General features: G+C 36.1%; 1 pseudogene; it reads right to left on the minus strand.

Moving 5' to 3' along the window:
- LOC114378820 overlaps window positions 1–19,420 on the minus strand; it is a 35,251-nt pseudogene that overhangs the window by 5,608 nt on the left and 10,223 nt on the right.

Below are 19,420 nucleotides of genomic sequence, written 5' to 3' on the forward strand. Positions count from 1 at the left end.
AAGGACCATCACGCGACCCCGATACTTGGAAAGCTACGTATAAGGGTTTGGCACGTAAGGCATGCATGGTGTTAGCTTTTCGTTAGTTAGTTGTAACTGCACGAGCCAGTAGTTAGAGTTGTTAGAAGTTCATTAATACTCACTGTAGCATGTACGAATAATGGAGAGAATCAGTTTTCAATAAAAGTTAGTCACCCAAGAGGGACCTTGACCTCGAACCGAGACTTTTCTTCTTCTTCCTCATGTTAGTCTCATACCAGTGCATAACATGTTTCCCTTTAAATTTAGCTTCTCCAAGCATCATAAATTTCCAATAGCATCAGGGATTTGAAGTAAATTGCATAAACTAAGATCTAGTTGATGCATAGATTGGAAAATAGGCGAGGAAGGAAACAAACAACTAACAAAATCATCATGTGCTTTCAAATAGGAAGATGAAGATTGGGAATGAATGGGAGCTTCACCTATTTCAAGCTTCTTCAAATTCTCGACATCCCTTGATTCATCCAACAACTGAATGTTATAAAGTTTTGAATAGCTGGAGAGACTCAGAAATTCAAAAGAAATGTGGCCTAATAAGCTGTTGGGTAAACTTACTAGATTTATGCAGTCTTTCAGATTCAAAACACTAAGTTTTCTTAGATGATCAATGGACGGATCAATCCACCTCAGTTGCATACATCCTTCGAGATATAGAATTTCAAGACTAAAGTCCTCTCCAAAGTGTGGTAACTTAGTAAGACTTTTGCAGTCTTTCAAGTTCACAAAAATAAGTTTCCTTAGAATACCAATGGATGGATCGATATGCTTAATTTGTATACACCCTTCCAGATATAAACTCTCAAGATTTAGGGATTCACCTAAATTTCCCATCTCAAATAGATTTTTGGAGTGAGAGAGATTCAAACGTCTCAAATTGGGTAGATGCTACAATGAAGGGCAAATAGTAGGTGTAGGTGATCAAATTAGTAACTAATCAAAGAAAAAGGAAATGACATGTGGGTTTTTTCTTTTAAATCATTCATTTAAAAAAATGGAAATAGAATAATTATAAATTATACTACCTTTGTGCCTTCCCACAATTGTTTAATGCTATTGCATCTCAAGATCAACTCAACAAGTTTGTCTGGCTGAAAACTTGGTGGCAAACAATCAAAAGGATATTCAAACCAATTAAGATATCCTAATTCATCGGAGAGATAATTGAGGCTTCCTGAAAATTTCACGAACTGAAGTGTGAGCAACTTAAGGTGACTCATTTTTGATAGAGCATCGACCCTCATCATTGTTTGAGGAAAATGATATTCGATAACTATGGCTTCAAGATATACTTTCGCCTACAACATTGCAAAAGGGAAAGAAAATGTTAGATCTTTTGAAGTACTTACAAATTATAGAAAAATAACAACTCAAGTTGTTTTACCTTATTGTGAGATAAAACTTTGTAGAGATCTTTGCGATGCCATAATCTACTCCATTTTCTTGGATCCTTACTTTACTTTTCTTGAGCAATACACCTTCCCAAGTCTCTCAACAAGCCATGCATTTCAATACAACCTTCATGAATGACTATGAATGATTTGTCAACAAGAACTTGTAGGCCATATTCTGGATAAAGTCCACGAAAATCTAGAATTTCCTTTACATATTGCTCTTTATAACCATCATAGAAAAAGCAAGCAATAACTAAAAATACTTCCTTGTCTATATCATCCAACTCATTAAAACTTATTCGCAACACATCTGTAATATTTCTATTTTCACTAGTAAAATATATACATTTAACATCGTCAGGTTAACATCGGTTTTGGACAAAACCGATGTTAACACAAATGCGGTGGCATACTTGTAAATAAGACGAGTTTATTAACATCAGTTTTGTCAAAACCGATGTTAACATAGTCTCGTTAACATCGGTTTTTTGAAAAACTGATGTTAACATAGTTCGTTTACATCAGTTTTGATAAAACCGATGTTAACATAGTCTCGTTAACATCGGTTTTTTGAAAAACTGATGTTAACATAGTCTCATTTACATCGGTTTTGATAGAACCGATGTTAACGAGAATATGTTAACATCGGTTTTTCAAAAAACCAATGTTAACATGTTTCAAAAAACCAATGTTAACATGAGCTAGGTAACATCGGCTTTTTTTAGAAAACCGATGTTGTGTTTTTACTAAAATTAAACTACAGACCCTTTTCACCTCCCGCGATCATTCTCGCAAACTTACCCTCGTCACTGCCCGTGCTCATTCTCGCAAACTTACCCCCGTCACTGCCATTGCTCCTGACCCACCTTGGAAAGCCACCCTCTGCACTGCCATTGTCCTTGACCCATCATGCGGAGTCTCGCAAAGCCACCCTGGTCGTGCTCTGGTCGAAAAGCCACCCTCTTCGCTGCACTTTGGTAAGTTTTCTTGCTTCGTGTCTACTATGTCTATTGTGTCTGCTGACGTTGCTTTCCTTGCAGCCATTGGCACCAAAGCACTTTTTGCTCCTCTTCTCGTGTCTGCTGTGTCTTGGTAAGTTTTGCTTTCGGCTGCCATTATTTTAACTTCCCTTAGTGTTTTGTTTGTACTTGTTATTGTGTTTTTGCTTGTATTGGGGTGTCTAATCCCGTTATATTTTTAGTGGGATGCTTGAGTTTGATAATGTATTTGGTTGAATACATTAATGTGTTATCACCCAGACTTAGAAACTTACACTTTCACAATGTTAGTAATTTTCTATAACTCTAGAAGCTAATAGGGTTTAGTTAAGAAAAGCATAAATAGAAAGAGAAGGATGTAGGTTCATTTACTATGTAGTGTACTTGTAAGGGAGTGGTTATGGTGATGTTCTGTTGCGTTAACATTGTAGTCATCTTCTATTTTTGGTTAGTTTTAGACAAATGATGCTCCTCTGCCATAAGGTTTCTAATTTAAATTCTGAGCAATTGAATTTGCTTCGATAATTCCTAATCATGTTCATCCCTGTGCCTTTGTACATCTTCAAGTTGTTTGGACTTAATCTCTAGTTCTTGTGACATAATTTATATTGCCTTTTTATTTTGAATCAATTTGGTTCAAAAGTTGTGTCAGTTTTGATTCATTCTGATTTTTAATAAGCCTGAGCATTGGAGATGTACAAAGGCTGGATTCCTTTGGTTCTTGAAGTTTGATGGCAGCGGAATGGAGAAGGAGAAAGATGATTGGAGATGCCACTTCAAGGAGAAGATGAGTCTAGAAAAAGCTCACCACTATAGGAAGCCATGGATAAGAGCTTGAAGGAAGGAGAAGATGAATGAAGGGAGAGGGAGAGAAGGAGCACGGAATTTTGTGTCTCAAAAGAGGTTTGAACATTGAAGTTTAATTCACAAATGATCAAAGTTCCAAAAAATGCACACACATGGCCTATATTTATAGCCTAAAGTGTCACACAAAATTGGAAGGAAATTTGAATTTATATTCAAATTTCACTTGAATTTGAAATTGAAATTGTGGAGCCAAATTTTGGAGCCAAAATTTCACTAATCATGATTAGTGAATTTTAGCTATGGCTCAGCCCATTAATCCAAGATCAAGTCCAAGATTCTCCACTAAGTGTGCTTAGGTGTCATGAGTCATGTAAAGCATGAAGGACATGCACACAGTGTGACTATATGATGTGACAATGGGGTGTAGCAAGCAAATAATCACCTCCCCCTCTAAAATTTAATTGGATTGGACTTCTCCCAATTCAATTAAATTTATTTCCGACCACACACATCAAGTATTCACTTAATGCATGTAAAATTACAAAACTACCCCTAATACAAAAACTAGTCTAGGTACCCTAAAATATAAGGGCTGAAAAATCTAGATTTCTAGGGTACCTTACCTATATTATGGAGCCTTAAATACAAGGTCCAAAAATAATGAAACCTTAATCTAATATGTACAAACATAAGCGGGCTCATACTTAGCCCAAGGGACCCGAAATCTACCCTAAGACTCATGAGAACCCTAGGGTCTTCTCTTGCATCTCTGGCCCAATCTTCTTGGAGTTTTCTATCCAATGCCCTTGTGGGGTACGATTGCATCATTCCTTCCCCCTTGAAAAGGATTTGACCTCAAATTCCGAGGTTCTTGAAACTCTGGGCTTTTTTCCTCAACACATGTAAAAAGAACAAAAACATATGTATTAGTGGTGATTGGTATGTTGAAGTAAGGTAAGGTCTAAAAACCCATTTCCTGGGCATCTTCCTATGAAGGAACATGGTTCCTCAGCAACTCAGTGAGTGGTGCTACAAGTATAGAAAAATATGGGACAAACCTTTTGTAAAAGTTTGTTAAGTCATAGAAGCGCCAAATTTTTCTTATACTTGGTGGAGTAGGCCACTCAAAAATGACCTTTATTCTCTTAGGGTTCATGGGAACCCCTTGATCACTATTTAAAAAATTAAGAAAAGTAATGCAATAAAACATACCTTTTTTCTGTATTTTTATGTTGATTATTCCTACCAAAAAGTATGACAAACCTAAGGTGTTCCATATGAGTACCTAAGTTTGTATTGAAACTAAATATAAGAACAAACCTACCTAATGAGTCCCTATGTACACAAATCATGAAGATGTTGGGTGCACAAGTGATTTTACAAAAGAGTGTTACACCACTCAAAACATTCATCATACCACCTATTTTAGGGATTTGGTGCCTTATAATACCTATTTTGGGCACCAACAAAGCACAAGGATTTAAGCTCTTGCAAACCAAACCCTCATCCAACCCTCATTCATCATACTTGAGGAAAAAACTCAAGCCTAAGAGGTGTGGCAATGCTAACAAGTGTCTTTTTACAAAGGAGAAAATGTGGAGGTTGTCTAAGAGGGGAAATTTCTTTAATATTTGTCTTTATTTTAAAATGCCTTTCCTTCTTAGCTAACCTCTTGGAGGAGACACTTACCTCCTTACACTCCGCCTTAACCATTAAAGGTTATCCTTCTTCTTGGGGGTAGATCTCTTCACTAGATTCTTCCCCTTTTGCTTCTTCACTTTCACTAGAGGAAGGTGAAGTAGTAGCCTCATCTTGGCTACTATAAATGTCTTGGCCCCTCATAATCATGATTTTCTTAGTGGGGCATTGAGAAGTAATGTGTCCTCTTCTAAGACATTTAAAGCACTTCATGGAGCTAGTCTTCTTATGCATACTAGCCTTAAGGGGTTGCTTTTCTATTGTCTTCCCCTTATCATCTTTGGGCTTAGAAGGTGTCACCCCTAAGATGCCTTGACCTTGGTCTTTCTTTGGATAAGAGTGAGAGCCATAAGATTTTGAAGTAGACTTCCTTTTAAGTTGTTGCTCTACCCTTATTTCCCAATCTAAGTTAGCTTCTACATTGTCCTTCCCATGGAAGTATGGGAGGTTAATGTTAGCCTCTTGATGCTTTCTTTCCTTTTCTCTCCTATGGGAGTGAGGTCTAAGATGTGACCTATGTCTTCCTTCATAATAGTCACGAAGTTCTTCACTTAGGATCTTCCAAGAGTTATGACTACTATAGGAGGCATGTTTTTCTTTTCTTAACTCTTTTAGTATTCTCTTTCTTTCTTCTTCCTTTATTTGTTCCCTCTCATCTTGATTTATTTTTACCCTCTCTTTTCCTTTTTCTTTTCTTTCCATAACTTGAGGGAACTCAACTCATCGAAGATTCTAGATAGAGGGTCCTTATGACTAGTACCCTCTCCATTAACACTAGATGAATGATGACTCATGTTGGTTCCTAAGTTGTGGTTCTTTCTTGTTGGGGGTTTGTAAAAAAGGTAAAAGCTAAGGTTCCAAAGGAACTCAAGATAAGCGTGATAAGAAAGAAGAAAGTACTATGCAATAACAAGATAAACTAGGTGTGGCTAGTAAAGAAAATAAACTATGAAAGTAAGCAAGAAATTAAAGTGAAAGAAATGTAAACTAGGCAGATCCTAAGAGTGTTTGGATGACCTCATTTAAGGTTCCCAACAAAACACTCACTATCCTAAGGAAAATTGCCTACAATTATTACACACAAATGGAAGTAGGGTGACCTATCGGAGACTCCCAACTTACTTCTAATGAAAGGCCTTTTTGTTACAAAATTTGAAAGCAATGAAGGTAAGTAAATTCTCAATTAAAAAAATTACAAAAAGGTCCTTAATTTTGGTGGTTGTTCTCTCTTTGGTGATTCACTCAATATGGAGGGTTTCTTAGTCCAGTATCTCTTAAGGTGGTAGGCTCCTTACTTCTTGACTCAAATTCTTCAAGGGATGGCACCAATCCTCCTTTCCAATTCCCTATATGGCAACTCACAAACAAGGAAATAAAGAGACAAGCAATAACCAAAGACCAAAAAAATGAAATGAAAGCTAAACCAATAGAGTTTTAACAAGACAAATTTTCAAGGATTATTCAACAATTAAAGCAATGAAAAACACACAAAATCAAGCTTGGACTCAAAGAGAAACCTAGAATGGCTCTAGAGTATAGTAGAAAAACTATATAAAAAAAAGACTCAAGAAACCTCTAGTTTTGACACTTGTTTTCACAATAATTTTCATTGAAATTTCAGAACTAAGATTGGTATAAAATAGGCACCAATTATAAAACAAATTTTGAGCCAAAACAACAAGCACACTTCCCTTTCACTTTTTTTTTCCTGGACACTGATTTTTCTACCAACTTGTATGATTTTTATTATTTTTTACTTTTATCCAAATCACTTGTTTCTTTTTTTATAATTTTGATACAGATGTCTAGAAAATTTAGTAAACAATTCAGTTCAAACTTCGTAGTGACCAATTCCCAGTAATTTATACAAGTTTGTATGTTCAAGCAGCCAACACCAACGATTTCAACCTAGAAATCAAGAGTAGTGTTTATGTTTCTTAAGGCTTGGATAGTTACAATTTGTGCTTGCTTATGCTCAATTATCTTGAATAACACAATTCAAGAGAGCTTAAGACTTATTTTGATTCATAACCCAGCACCATAACTCAACTTGATCATAGGCATCATGTAGGAAACTTAGAAAACAAAAAAAAGTTCAACAACAAGATTACTTCTAGGAATTGATTTAGAACATGTTAGGAACTAAATAACATGCATGAATTAGACTCAAAATTCAAAAGATAGGCTAAGAATGACAAGAATACATGAACAAATGTATCTAGAATTCAATCAACAAAATAAAAATTCAACACAAACATAGAACATAATGTGACAATTATTATGACTAAACATGACTCTAAGACAACATGGATTAAGTGATTTACACTTAGATTTTTGTATTTTTTTTTCTAATCAATATTTTGGAAGAAAATTTAGATCTAAAAGTTTAGCACAAGAATATTATGACTGAAAAATGATAGAACCTAAAATCAACACAAAAACATGATTCAAGAGTAGATCTATAAAATTTGAACCATAGAAATGCAAGAACAAGTGTAGATCTAAGATTTAATTAGTTTATTTTTTGAATCTACTCTAAACAGAATCAAACCACAAGAAAATGGAGGATATACATGGAGAATAAGATGAATAACAAGAATTTAAAGTGAATTGATCGAACAAAAAGATAGAGGAAGCAAAAGAATATCACCTAGATAAAGATATGCTCTTGATACCACATGATGTAGCTCCATGTGGAGCTTGTAGGCCTTGGATCTTCTTCATCAATGGATTCCTTTTCTTCTTGAAGTTTGATGGCAGCGGAATGTAGAAGCAAAAAGATGATTGGAGACGCCACTTCAAGGAGAAGATGAGTCTAGAAGAAGCTCACCACCATAGGAAGCCAAGGATAAGAGCTTGAAGGAAGGAGAAGATGAATGAAGGGAGAGGTAGAGAAGGAGCACGAATTTTTGTGCCTCAAAAGAGGTCTGAAATTTGAAGCTTAATTCTCAAATTATCAAAGTTCCAAAAAAACGCACACACATGGTCTCTATTTATAGTCTAAGTGTCACATAAAATTGGAGGGAAATTTGAATTTCTATTCAAATTTCACTTGAATTTGAAATTGAATTTGTGGAGCAAAATTTCACTAATTATGATTAGTAAATTTTAGCTATGGCTCAGCTCACTAATCCAAGATTAAGTCCAAGATTCTCCACTAAGTGTGCTTAGGTGTCATGAGGCATGTAAAACATGAAGGACATGCACAAAGTGTGACTATATGATGGGGCAATGAGGTGTAGTAAGCAAATAATCACCTCCCGCTCTAAAATTTAATTGGATTGGGCTTCTCCCAATTCAATAAATTTATTTCCAACCACACACATCAAATATTCACTTAATGCATGTGAAATTACAAAATTACCCCTAATATAAAAACTAGTCTAGGTGCCCTAAAATACAAGGGCTGAAAAATCCTACATTTCTAGGGTACCTTACCTATATTATGGAGCCCTAAATACAAGGCTCAAAAATAATGAAACCTTAATCTAATATGTACAAAGATAAGCAAGCTCATACTTAGCCCATGGGCCCGAAATCTACCCTAAGGCTCATGAGAATCCTAGGGCCTTCTCTTGCATCTCTAGCCCAATCTTCTTGGAGTCTTCTATCCAATGCCCTTGCGGGGTAGGATTTCATTACAACACATACAGGTGAGCTTGTTTCAAATCTTGTATAGTTGGAGTGATAACATGCAGTCCTCTTAAACCCTTACCGCCCACTCTTTCATCATGTTGAGACTTGGGAAGTCCAACAGGTTTAGCTTTTTCAATGTACTCTGAACAAAATTCAATGGATTCTTCTACAATGTACCTTTCAACAATAGATGCTTTTGGACGATGTAGATTCTTGGTATACCCTTTTAAGATCTTCATGTATCGCTTAACCGGGTACATCCACCACAAATAAACAGGACTAGTCTATTTGATTTCTCTGACCAGATGAACAATTAAGTGAGCCATGATGTCAAAGAAAGCAAGAGAAAAATACATCTCCAACTGACACAATATAATAGCAGCCTCATTTTCCAGCTCATTTAACATCACAGGATCAAGGATTTTGCTACATATGGCATTGAAGGAAAAGCACAGCCGAGTTATGGCTAACCTGACTTCGTTAGGCAAAATGTTAAGAAAATTGCATTGTTCTAATTTTCCTATAAGATATTATGTAGTGGTTACATGTCACCCATACTTGATGTCATACCCAAGGTTAGGAAGTATTTGAAGGAAACCATTGTCACCAAACAATGATCTATCCATGATGGGGCTGATTTTGGGTTTGGAATTTACAATGATCACCATTATCATTTAGGGTACTTCTTTTATGGAATTGTAGTGCTTGCTAAGATTGATTTGGTGTGGGGTTGGAAGTATAAGCCTCAAGCCTATTCACTAATGGCAAATTTTATGACCTTGATCAGAAGATCGAACTCAAATTACACAAGACTAAGGTGTTTTGACCTTTATAAACTGCACTCATGGGCTAGAGGGTTAACTGAGTTTGGAGATGGAAGAAATCAGCAAAGTACTAGTGGAGCTGTTAATGCATATTATGTTGCTGCCTTGATGGGTCAAGTGTATGGTCACCCGAATCTTCTTGCTATTGGATCAACAGTCACATCATTGGAAATTCTAAGTGGAACAAATGTGGTGGCATGTGAAAGAGGGAGTGCAATATGATGAAGAATTTGGCAAAGAGAACAAGGTAGTTGGTGTCTAAGAGCTTCCCTAATATTTCTGGATTTATCTTTCTTTGGACTAATAAGTTTTACTTCTTATATTTATGTATTTTTATCACTTCTTTTATACACTTTTATTTTTGTTGCTAACTAAAAGAACAAGAATATTAAATGAAGGATTGGAAGGATTCCAATTCATTTGTTCATGCAATCAGCAATGGGCATCATTCCAATTATTACTAGTAATTATCAACTAGTTGATAGAGTTGGTAGAGTTGGTAACTTTTGGTTAGCAGTTAATAAATAAACTACTAATTATTAGCTAGTTGATAGAGTTGGTTACTTTTGGTTAGCAGTTAATCAATAAACTCCCTATAACTCATGGTAGACCTCTTCATTTGCTTCTTGTTGTATTTTTCTCCAATAAAATTGTCCAATTATTTGTTTATCGTTGGAATGGATCATAAAATTATAATTGTGGCCATTATTTACCCTTTATTTTTTCTTACATTTCTGTGTTTAGAGGAAAATTATAAAGAAACGAGTAACATAGTTAATGGTATATCATAAACTAATTAATATCTTGTAACTGAGTGGTGATTATCTTGTAACTTCACAACTTGAGACAGAAAAGGAGTGGGGCCATCATGTGATATGATGCACCGGCATGGTAGTAGCACTATAGCGCGTGATTAACTACTCTGGTATATAGGGAGTGAGTTGGCTGTGGCTGGTAATCAGTTTTGTATTGTTGAAGATTATAATTCATGATTGCAATGGTTACAATTGCGAAGGAAGATCAATGAAATGGAGAAGCAAACAACGTTGGATTATTTGGATAAGAAACTGAGGATTGCTAAATTGATATGGAGAAAGAGGCACATGCTTCTCTAGAGGAAACTACAGCTATGTGCAACTGCAAAGTAGTGAGACACTGGCTAAAGTTATATTGGCTGTCAAGAAGGCTGAACTACCAAATCTTGATAGTACAAACTAGGTGGTGGTTGTTGGTGTATGCTGAAAAATATCTTAAATCAAGGCTAGCAGTCCAGAAGCAAATATCCAGATGGCTTTTATCAGTATTTAAGGTAGCAGTAGCCATTGGTTTCATTGTCTATGAAACAAAATCCTACACCTGGAACGGGAGATGGATTTAGATATAAATAAAATAAGAGGAATGGAAATAGAAAGTCTAGCAACAATGTAATTCAATTTATGAGGAATGAAGTTTAGCAGCTACTTTTGGAAATCCAGTGGAAGTTGTGTGGCACCTAGTTTAAATATTCTCTTTTGTTTTGCACCCACATCTACAGAGTCAAACTGTGGTTGTTAGTTGTGATCTAGGTGATTTCCTTAGACGTCTTGCAGGGGGGTAATATTGACTGCAATCTAGTATTTCATACTACTAAGTTTTCCTAAAATAGTTCCATTAATAAGTCTACTAGTAAGAGTCCATTTGGTATTACCCCCTTGGCCTCACCAACTTGTTAATCTTGTGACTTTTCCTTTTCCTTTTCCTTTTCCCTTGGCCTCACCAACTTGTAAGACAACATTAGAGTTTTCGTGTAGATTCATTTCATACGGATGCTTAAATATATCAATCAAATTAGTTGAATCAGTATAGCAAGATTAATGTTTCAATATATCACATAATGACCAAATTAAGAATAACAAATTGGAAGATATGACTTTCTCCCTTGTGACATTATGGCAATCATAAACTTTCAACATATTAAGTGTCTATTAAACAAATAGCATATTCCGCTTACAACCAATCTCTTCCATTAAGCAATCAATATGAGATACCAAAGTATTTTGCCTAACATGCTAGTTAAAACTGATTTCTGTGGGAGACTACATTACCAAACAAGATAAACAACACAAGGATAAATATAAAAATTGACTTCATAAGCATAAAATTTACATGACCTAAAATCATATCTTGTAAGAACATATACCTAAAATTTACATAGTAAATGGCATAGTCTGAGTGGTGATTATCTTGTAACTTCACAACCTGAGACAGATAACTCCCTTGTCAACAAAGCAGCTGTTGGGTTAGTTATTAAAATGACTGAAAAAGCACCAACGGATCCTTCATATCTAATGGAATGCGATGCTTATTGTTCACTGGTTTTTCCAACTAGGGAATCCGAGTAACTCCACTAGTCTAGTTATAGGTGGGTTATTTTTTGCTGAGTCCATGACTATGCATCCAACAATTCTCTCTTTTTTTAGACTTGGTCCAAGCTGCTATGTATATATGTATATATATGGTTTTGAAACAGCTGAAACGGGCTTGGATTAGTTGCATGGTATCATCTTCTCTTGACACTAGAAAAGTATGTACATATATGTATCAAAGGCTTGTATGGTAACACAAACTTATGTTGGTGTAATTCCTATTGCAAACACTATTTGTTGGGATACAAAGACAACTAATGGGACTCATAATTTCAGGCCATTCCTGATAACTAACATTTGGGGATATAGCTATAGTCATGGATCAAATATTCGAGCAATATAACTTGCAGAAATACCCATATTTTTTACATTTCATGGCTAATAAATATTAATTGTATCAACTTCCAAGATGAAACTTTTGGCATCTTGAAAGCAAATAATCCTAGGCAATGCATGAAAAAACAAAAAACTATTCTTTATGATTTAGCTGCATTAACAACAATTTATATAATCACAAATACCTAAACTACATAAATATATACCATTAACTATGTAGATTTATAGATAAATCACATGGACCTACATAAATATATACCATAATCATGTTTCATTCAAACAAAAGATAAAAACTAGCAGTTTTTGGTAGCTGTCTAACCTCTGAAACAAAAATATTTTAGGAGTGGTTACTTGTTGTGTCTCAATATGGTTTAGATTGGATTATAACCCGAGCTCCTAAAGCAACCCTATAGAGTTAAAATCAAACTCATCAATCAATGACTGAAAACTATAAGGGGGTTGAATATAGCTCACCCACGATTGACACAAACCATTGACACCTTTCTTAAGGGGATCTAAATAAGTTTTCACATGGCATTAGGAATAACAGAAAACAAGGTATATACATGAAAATAAACCCAGCGTACCAGGCCAGAAGCAAAAATTTAAATCATCCAACACAATGGTGCTCACCACTTTCTCAATTCCTGAAAACGACATCTGCAAAGCAAAAAATGCATTCTCATTTTATTTATCCTTTCGAAAGCACAAGTCAAAGTATTCAAAATGAAAAAAAAAACACAATGAAGGACATTATTTAGGGAGTGAACCTACCGAATCAACGAGGACATGGAAGGAGTGGCTAGCGACCCAAGCAGAAGTTTCCCTCTCTGTGTTGTTTCTTTTGCAGCAATGACATGAACCACACACCCTTTTAGCGGTAAGGTGAGGAGGAGACGATGGGAGAGAAACGTCTTTTTAGCCTGAGCTATGGTGAAGGAGAAAGGGTCTGCAAGACAGAGCGCGCGAGGGCAAAAATGATTTCAGGTTATAATTTATGGATAACACAACATCAGTTTTTTTAAAAAACCGATGTTAACATTAATTCATTAACATCTGCTTTATACAAAACCAATGTTAACTATTCTACGTTACATCGATTTTTGAATAACTGATGTTAATGAATTAATGTTAACATCGAGTTTTGGAAAAACTGATGTTAACATGAACTAATTAACATCAATTTTTTGAAAATCGATGTTACTTAACTCAACTTATTTGCGAAAATGTCACCGCACTCTTGTTAACATCGATTTTTCAAAAAACCAATGTTAACCTTGCGATGTTAATTCTACAAATTCTAGCAGTGGAAGCTTCTTTGCAGATTCTACGGAGCATCTTCCACTTTCCAGTTAAAATTAAGTTCCCACGAGTGCTTCATGACCCAACATCAATCAAATTAAAATATTTTAAAACAATATAATAATTAGTATATATTAAATTACTAATTTATATTAATTTAAATTTGAAATACATTTAATTAGTGCGTAATTGTACTTGATTTTAGACCAGGGTTGTGCCTACAATTTTTTAGTCCTTAGACAAATTTTATATTTTAATTTAAATTTAATATGATTTTTCAATTTCTATATCATTCTTCTAATTTTTTGAACTATAAGTTTGTTCATTAAAATTTAATAATCAAGAATTTCAACATTTCATTGTGATAGTCCATTTAACCATTATCTTGCAACATATATTCAATCTTTGATTAAATATAAAAGATTTCATATTTAAAAAACTTTTGTTTCAAAATTAGAAAAAAAATGCAAGTATTATAATATTCTATAAATATTACATATATTAAAAGAAAATTATTTTTACTATAGATTAATACTTCTAATAGAGAATTGATTTCTCTTGTTAGTATTTCTTTCGGCATCTTCAATTTAAGAAAAAAAAAGTTGATCTCACAATTTTTATAAAATTAAATATCTATTTTTATTCTAATGCCAATTTTTGTTTGAATTTAAAACAAATGTAAATTAATTTTTCATAAATTTTTAAATGAATTATAAAACTTTTCAAATCATCTAAAAACAGTATTTATGTATATGTATATTTTTAAATTGCATATATTATTAGCAAAGTAACGACAAATAATATAATTAATAAAACTTATCATGTAATTATTTAAATTAAAATTATTATTTTTATATAATTATATTTTATTAGGTCAACGACTATGCGTTTAACATAATTAAATTTGTTATTGATAATTAGGTCAATTAACTTAGATATATTGTAAAATTCAAATATATACAAATGATTCATATTGCTTTTAAATCATTAGTTTTAATTCATATTGTTTGTGAACTATATTTTAATAACTAAATTGAAAACAAATTATATTAATATATATATATATATATATACATAATAATTTAATAATATTAATAACTAAATTTAAAACAAACAGATGGTCACTTTTCCTTTTTAGGGCATGGTTGTTTGTCCATGCTGCTATCTTGGCACCGGGATGGTTGTTGCCTATAGTCGTTATGGTTCCAAGATATTTGTCATAACCATTATGAAATTCTGATACTGGGGACAGATGTCGTACAGGATGTCACGACATCACGCTTCAGAACATGCAGATTGTGTTTGACTGTATGAACAGATTAAACAAGTAAATAACACAAGAGAATTGTTAACCCAGTTCGGTGCAACCTCACCTACATCTGGGGGCTACCAAGCCAGGGAGGAAATCCACTAAAATAGTGTTAGTTCAAGGTCTAACAGCCACTGTTTACAACCTTCTCACCTAACCACTACCCGTGCGACCTCTACCTAAGAGCCACTCTTAGATATGAGAACCCCGCTCACTCCCTCTCAATCACACTCCCGTGTTTACAATCAAATCAAAAACACACCAGAGATTGCTCTCTGAACAAAAGAGATCAACTCTACACACTAGAGATCAACTCTACACACAAGAGATCAACTCTACACACTCAGGTCCAACACATGATGTTAGAGTAACATCAAGGTGGCTCACAAAACACTCAAGTCCCAAAACTCACAAAATAACTCTTCAATCCCGGACTTGGTACAAAACTCGTGCAGCCTTCGTGTTTATATAGCAGTGAGCGTATCTGGGCTGCAACTTCTTGTGCTGGATGAGATCTATCATTCTTCTGAAAAATCTGCACTTAAAGATCTAAAAGATACAGTTTGATCTTTTAGTTTTTATCTTTAATCTTTAATCTTTAATCCCTGAACGAACTCTTCTAGTTTGTAATTCGAACTTTAATTATCTCTTAATTCGTTCCTAAAGATAGATCATCTTATCTCTTGCTAACTGCACAATAATCTGTTAAAGATATAACAGATTTATATGTCCAGTATTTTCGGGCCAGATGTCCTGGACATCGTATCCGACATCGTGGATCCTGCAGCTTCAATGCTTTTAGCAACTCCAGTATTTTCGGGCAGGATGTCCTGGACATTGTATCCGACATCGTGGATCCTGCAGCTTCAATGCTTTTAGCAATTCCAGTATTTTCAGGCAGGATGTCCTGGACATTGTATCCGACATCGTGAATCCTGTAGCTTCAATTCTTCATTTGACATTTCATCTTGCCTTGTGCATTGTGCAGCCCGATCTTATTCTTTGACATAACGTTGGACATCATGTGCAGCAACTCCAGCTTTCCTTCATTGTCTAAGTGCTTATGTTTTAACAAAATCTTAGCCAATCTTTTAAAGCTTAGTAAAGCTAAGCACTAACAATCTCCCCCTTTGGCAAATTTTGTCTAAAACATACTTAGACACTTCCTGAGCAGGTACGAGCAGTTATGCAAGTGGGATCAGCAACTTTCATTATCAGAGTAATCAAGCACAGCGGAAATTCTGCAAGTTGCAAATCTACAAGTCTTCTCCAGGATGTCAAGACATCTCACGTGACATCAGCTTTCTGCTCCCCCTGTCTCAATGCTCTTTCACTGCAGCATCTTCTATCAGCTACCAGTCTTTTCAGGATGTCAAGACATCTCATGTGACATCACCATTCTGCTCCCCCTGTCTCCATGCTCTTACTGCAGCATCTTCTATCAGCTAGTAGCTTACACCAATCATCATCAGCAGCAGCAGTTTGTCTCCCCCTCAAAATCATATACATACAACTCCCCCTCAAAATCATGAATCATGCATACATCGTATCCTACTACTATTGCATACATAGTATCTTACTACTCAAAATCATGCATAATACATACATATACATACTACTACTCCCCCTTTTTAGACATAAATTTGGCAAAAGTAGAATGCATGAAATTAATGTGCAAATATTACAGACCAATAACAATCAATTGTTCAAAGGGACATGCCCTTATAGCTAGTAAAAGTAAAAAGCAAAAGTAAAGGTCTGATGGTCATGGGGTGGCTTCAGAATCATCATCTGATTCAGTATCCTCTACTGCATCTTCCTCTTCCTCAGCAGCTTCTTCTTCTTCCTCAGCTGCTTCATCTTCTTGCTCAGCTGCTTCTCCATCATTAATGCCACTTTCTGAGAGCCTATTGATCAGCCGTTCCAGCTCCATCTTCTTCTCTGTGGTGGCTTTGATGGTTGCTTCCAGCACCTTGCATGTGTCCTTGAGTTCAGCAATCAAAGCATCCTTGGACACAGCACCTGAAGCAGCAGCTTTCCCTGATGTCGAGACAATGTCTGGGACATGTGTCCCCTCAAACAATTTGTAATGCAGGGATAGAGGAGATTCTCTCTTCATCACAGAGTCAGAGTAGTTTAAAATATTTGGATGTTGACTCAACATAATGCCACACAATACAGTTGGGAAGGCAATGGGTAATTTGACAGCAAAGGATTCTGAATGCTTAACAGTTTGATCAAATATATAGTTTCCAAAATTAAATTTGGGCTTGGTTCCAACAGCATACAGAAATTTACCCAAACCTGTGGCAACAGTGGAAGTATGATTGGTGGGTACCCAGTTTGCAGCTCCAATCCTGTGCAGGATTGCATATTTCACACTCAGCTTCCCTGCAGACAGCTTCCCTTTCTTTGGCCAATGCTGGATTTGTTTGGCAGTGATTTCCTTGGCAATTTGATGCTCAGAAACAGTAATGTCCACCACTCCATCTGTTGGTCTGCCCAGGTATTTGTTGATCACAGCAGGGGAGAATCTAACACATTTTCCTCTGACAAACACTTTCTGATACTCATCACTTTTTCTGTTTGTTATGTCAGAGGGAATGTTGACAATGAATTCCCTGACTAAGCTTTCATAGCAATCTCCCAGCTTGGTGACAGTCTTCAGCAGTCCAGCAGCCGTGATGAGGTCCATGATCTCCTTGCAATCCAAGGCAGCTCTTCCCAGTTCTCTTTCCAAGGCAAGTCTGCGTTGATACACGAATTTCCACCTTTCAGCATTGCCAATGGAGTGGAATGAGATGTTGTCCAATGGTGCATCAGGGACATTTTCAGGCACCTTTTTCCCAGATTTCTTGGCCCTCTTTGATGTCGAGACATCTAGTTCGACATCATCATCAGAATCAGATGAGGAAATTTCTTTCCTCTTCTTGGAAGGAATCGCGACTTTGCTTCGTCTGGATGAGGTAGGAGTGATTGGAGTGCTCTTCTTCTGTGCCATAGTCTTGATTCGTCCAGACCTCTTAATGGGGGTTTTTCCCTTTCGGCTTTGTAGTTTTTCTGCAATGCCAGGTGCCAACTTGTTGGCAATGGGTTCTTCATCAGATTCTACTTCTTCCAGGTCAATGAGGTCACCTGGAGCAGGTTCTGGTGCCCTTGGTGCAGGGGTCTCCTTTGTGGTTTGATCCTCTTCCTCTGTTGATTCCTCTTTGCTGGGTGAAGAGAGGACTTCAGTATTTGGGGTGGAAGATGTCGGAACATCTTTCTCAGCATCAGGAACAGCAACATCTGGGGTGGAAGATGTTGGAACATCTTCATCAGCATCAGGAATAGAGGCATTTTTCAGAATGTTACTCACAATGCTGCGGATCTTCTTGTCCATCTCCGTGTCTACTTCCCTAGGACTTGTTGCAAGGCTAGGGTTTTCAGCAATCTTCACACCCTGTTGTCGTTTGGGAACCAGTTTTTCAGGAACAGGGGCTGAACCAGGAATCATTTGTATGGGCTGGATATTGAATTCAGGTCGTTCCTGGTTTGCTGGTGCTTTGGTGGATGATGGAGATGATGGTACAGCGGATGAACCAGGAGCTGAAGTTTCTTTTGGTGAGGTAGCCATGGAAAAGCAGAGCGTTTGGAATGGTTTCGCAAATTTCTGAGAGCTGTTGGGGAATGCTGAAAACGAGATTACCACGAAAATATAAGTTTGAATGAGGAATGTAGAGGGACGTGTGAAACAACGGTCGAATTTGTTTTGGCTTAGTAGTGAACGTGCTATTAATGTTAAGTGAGACGTTTGAGCACGTTCAGATAGCAGTAGCTGCTATAATTCCTCTAGCAGACAAATGCCCAGCTTGCCCCTCAGTTTTTCAAACTGATTTGCATCCAATGCCTTTGTGAAAATATCTGCTATTTGTTCCTCAGTGTCAACATGCTCCCGTGTGATAACTTTATCATCAACAAGCTCTCTGATATAGTGATGTCTAATGTCAATGTGTTTGGTTCTGCTGTGTTGCACAGGATTTTTAGAAATATTAATAGCACTCAAGTTGTCACAGTATAATGTCATGACATCTTGTTCGACATTGTACTCCTTGAGCATCTGCTTCATCCAAACTAGTTGTGAACAGCTGCTTCCTGCTGCAATATACTCTGCTTCTGCGGTAGATAGGGACACACAGTTCTGCTTCTTGCTGAACCATGAAATAAGATTGTTTCCCAAATAGAAACATCCACCAGAAGTGCTTTTTCTGTCATCTGCACTTCCAGCCCAATCAGCATCACAATACCCAACTAGTATTGAATCTGAACAATGACAGTACATAATCCCATAGTCACTGGTGCCATTTACATATTTCAGAATTCTCTTTACTTGAGTCAAGTGACTTATCTTAGGATTGGCTTGATATCTTGCACAAACACCTACTGCATAGGTGATGTCGGGTCTGCTAGCTGTTAAATATAGTAAGCTCCCAATCATGCTTCTGTACAGACTTTGATCAACACTGGTGCCAGCTTCATCCTTTGACAGCTTCAAGTGAGTAGGTGCAGGTGTTCTTTTATGGCTGGCATTCTCCATCCCAAACTTCTTGACAATGTTCTTTGCATACTTGCTTTGTGAGAGGAATATGGAGTCTTCCATCTGCTTCACTTGAAGTCCCAGAAAATAAGTCAG

The sequence above is a fragment of the Glycine soja genome, chromosome 12, assembly GCF_004193775.1.
Source record: "Glycine soja cultivar W05 chromosome 12, ASM419377v2, whole genome shotgun sequence".
Classification (NCBI taxonomy): Eukaryota; Viridiplantae; Streptophyta; class Magnoliopsida; order Fabales; family Fabaceae; genus Glycine; species Glycine soja.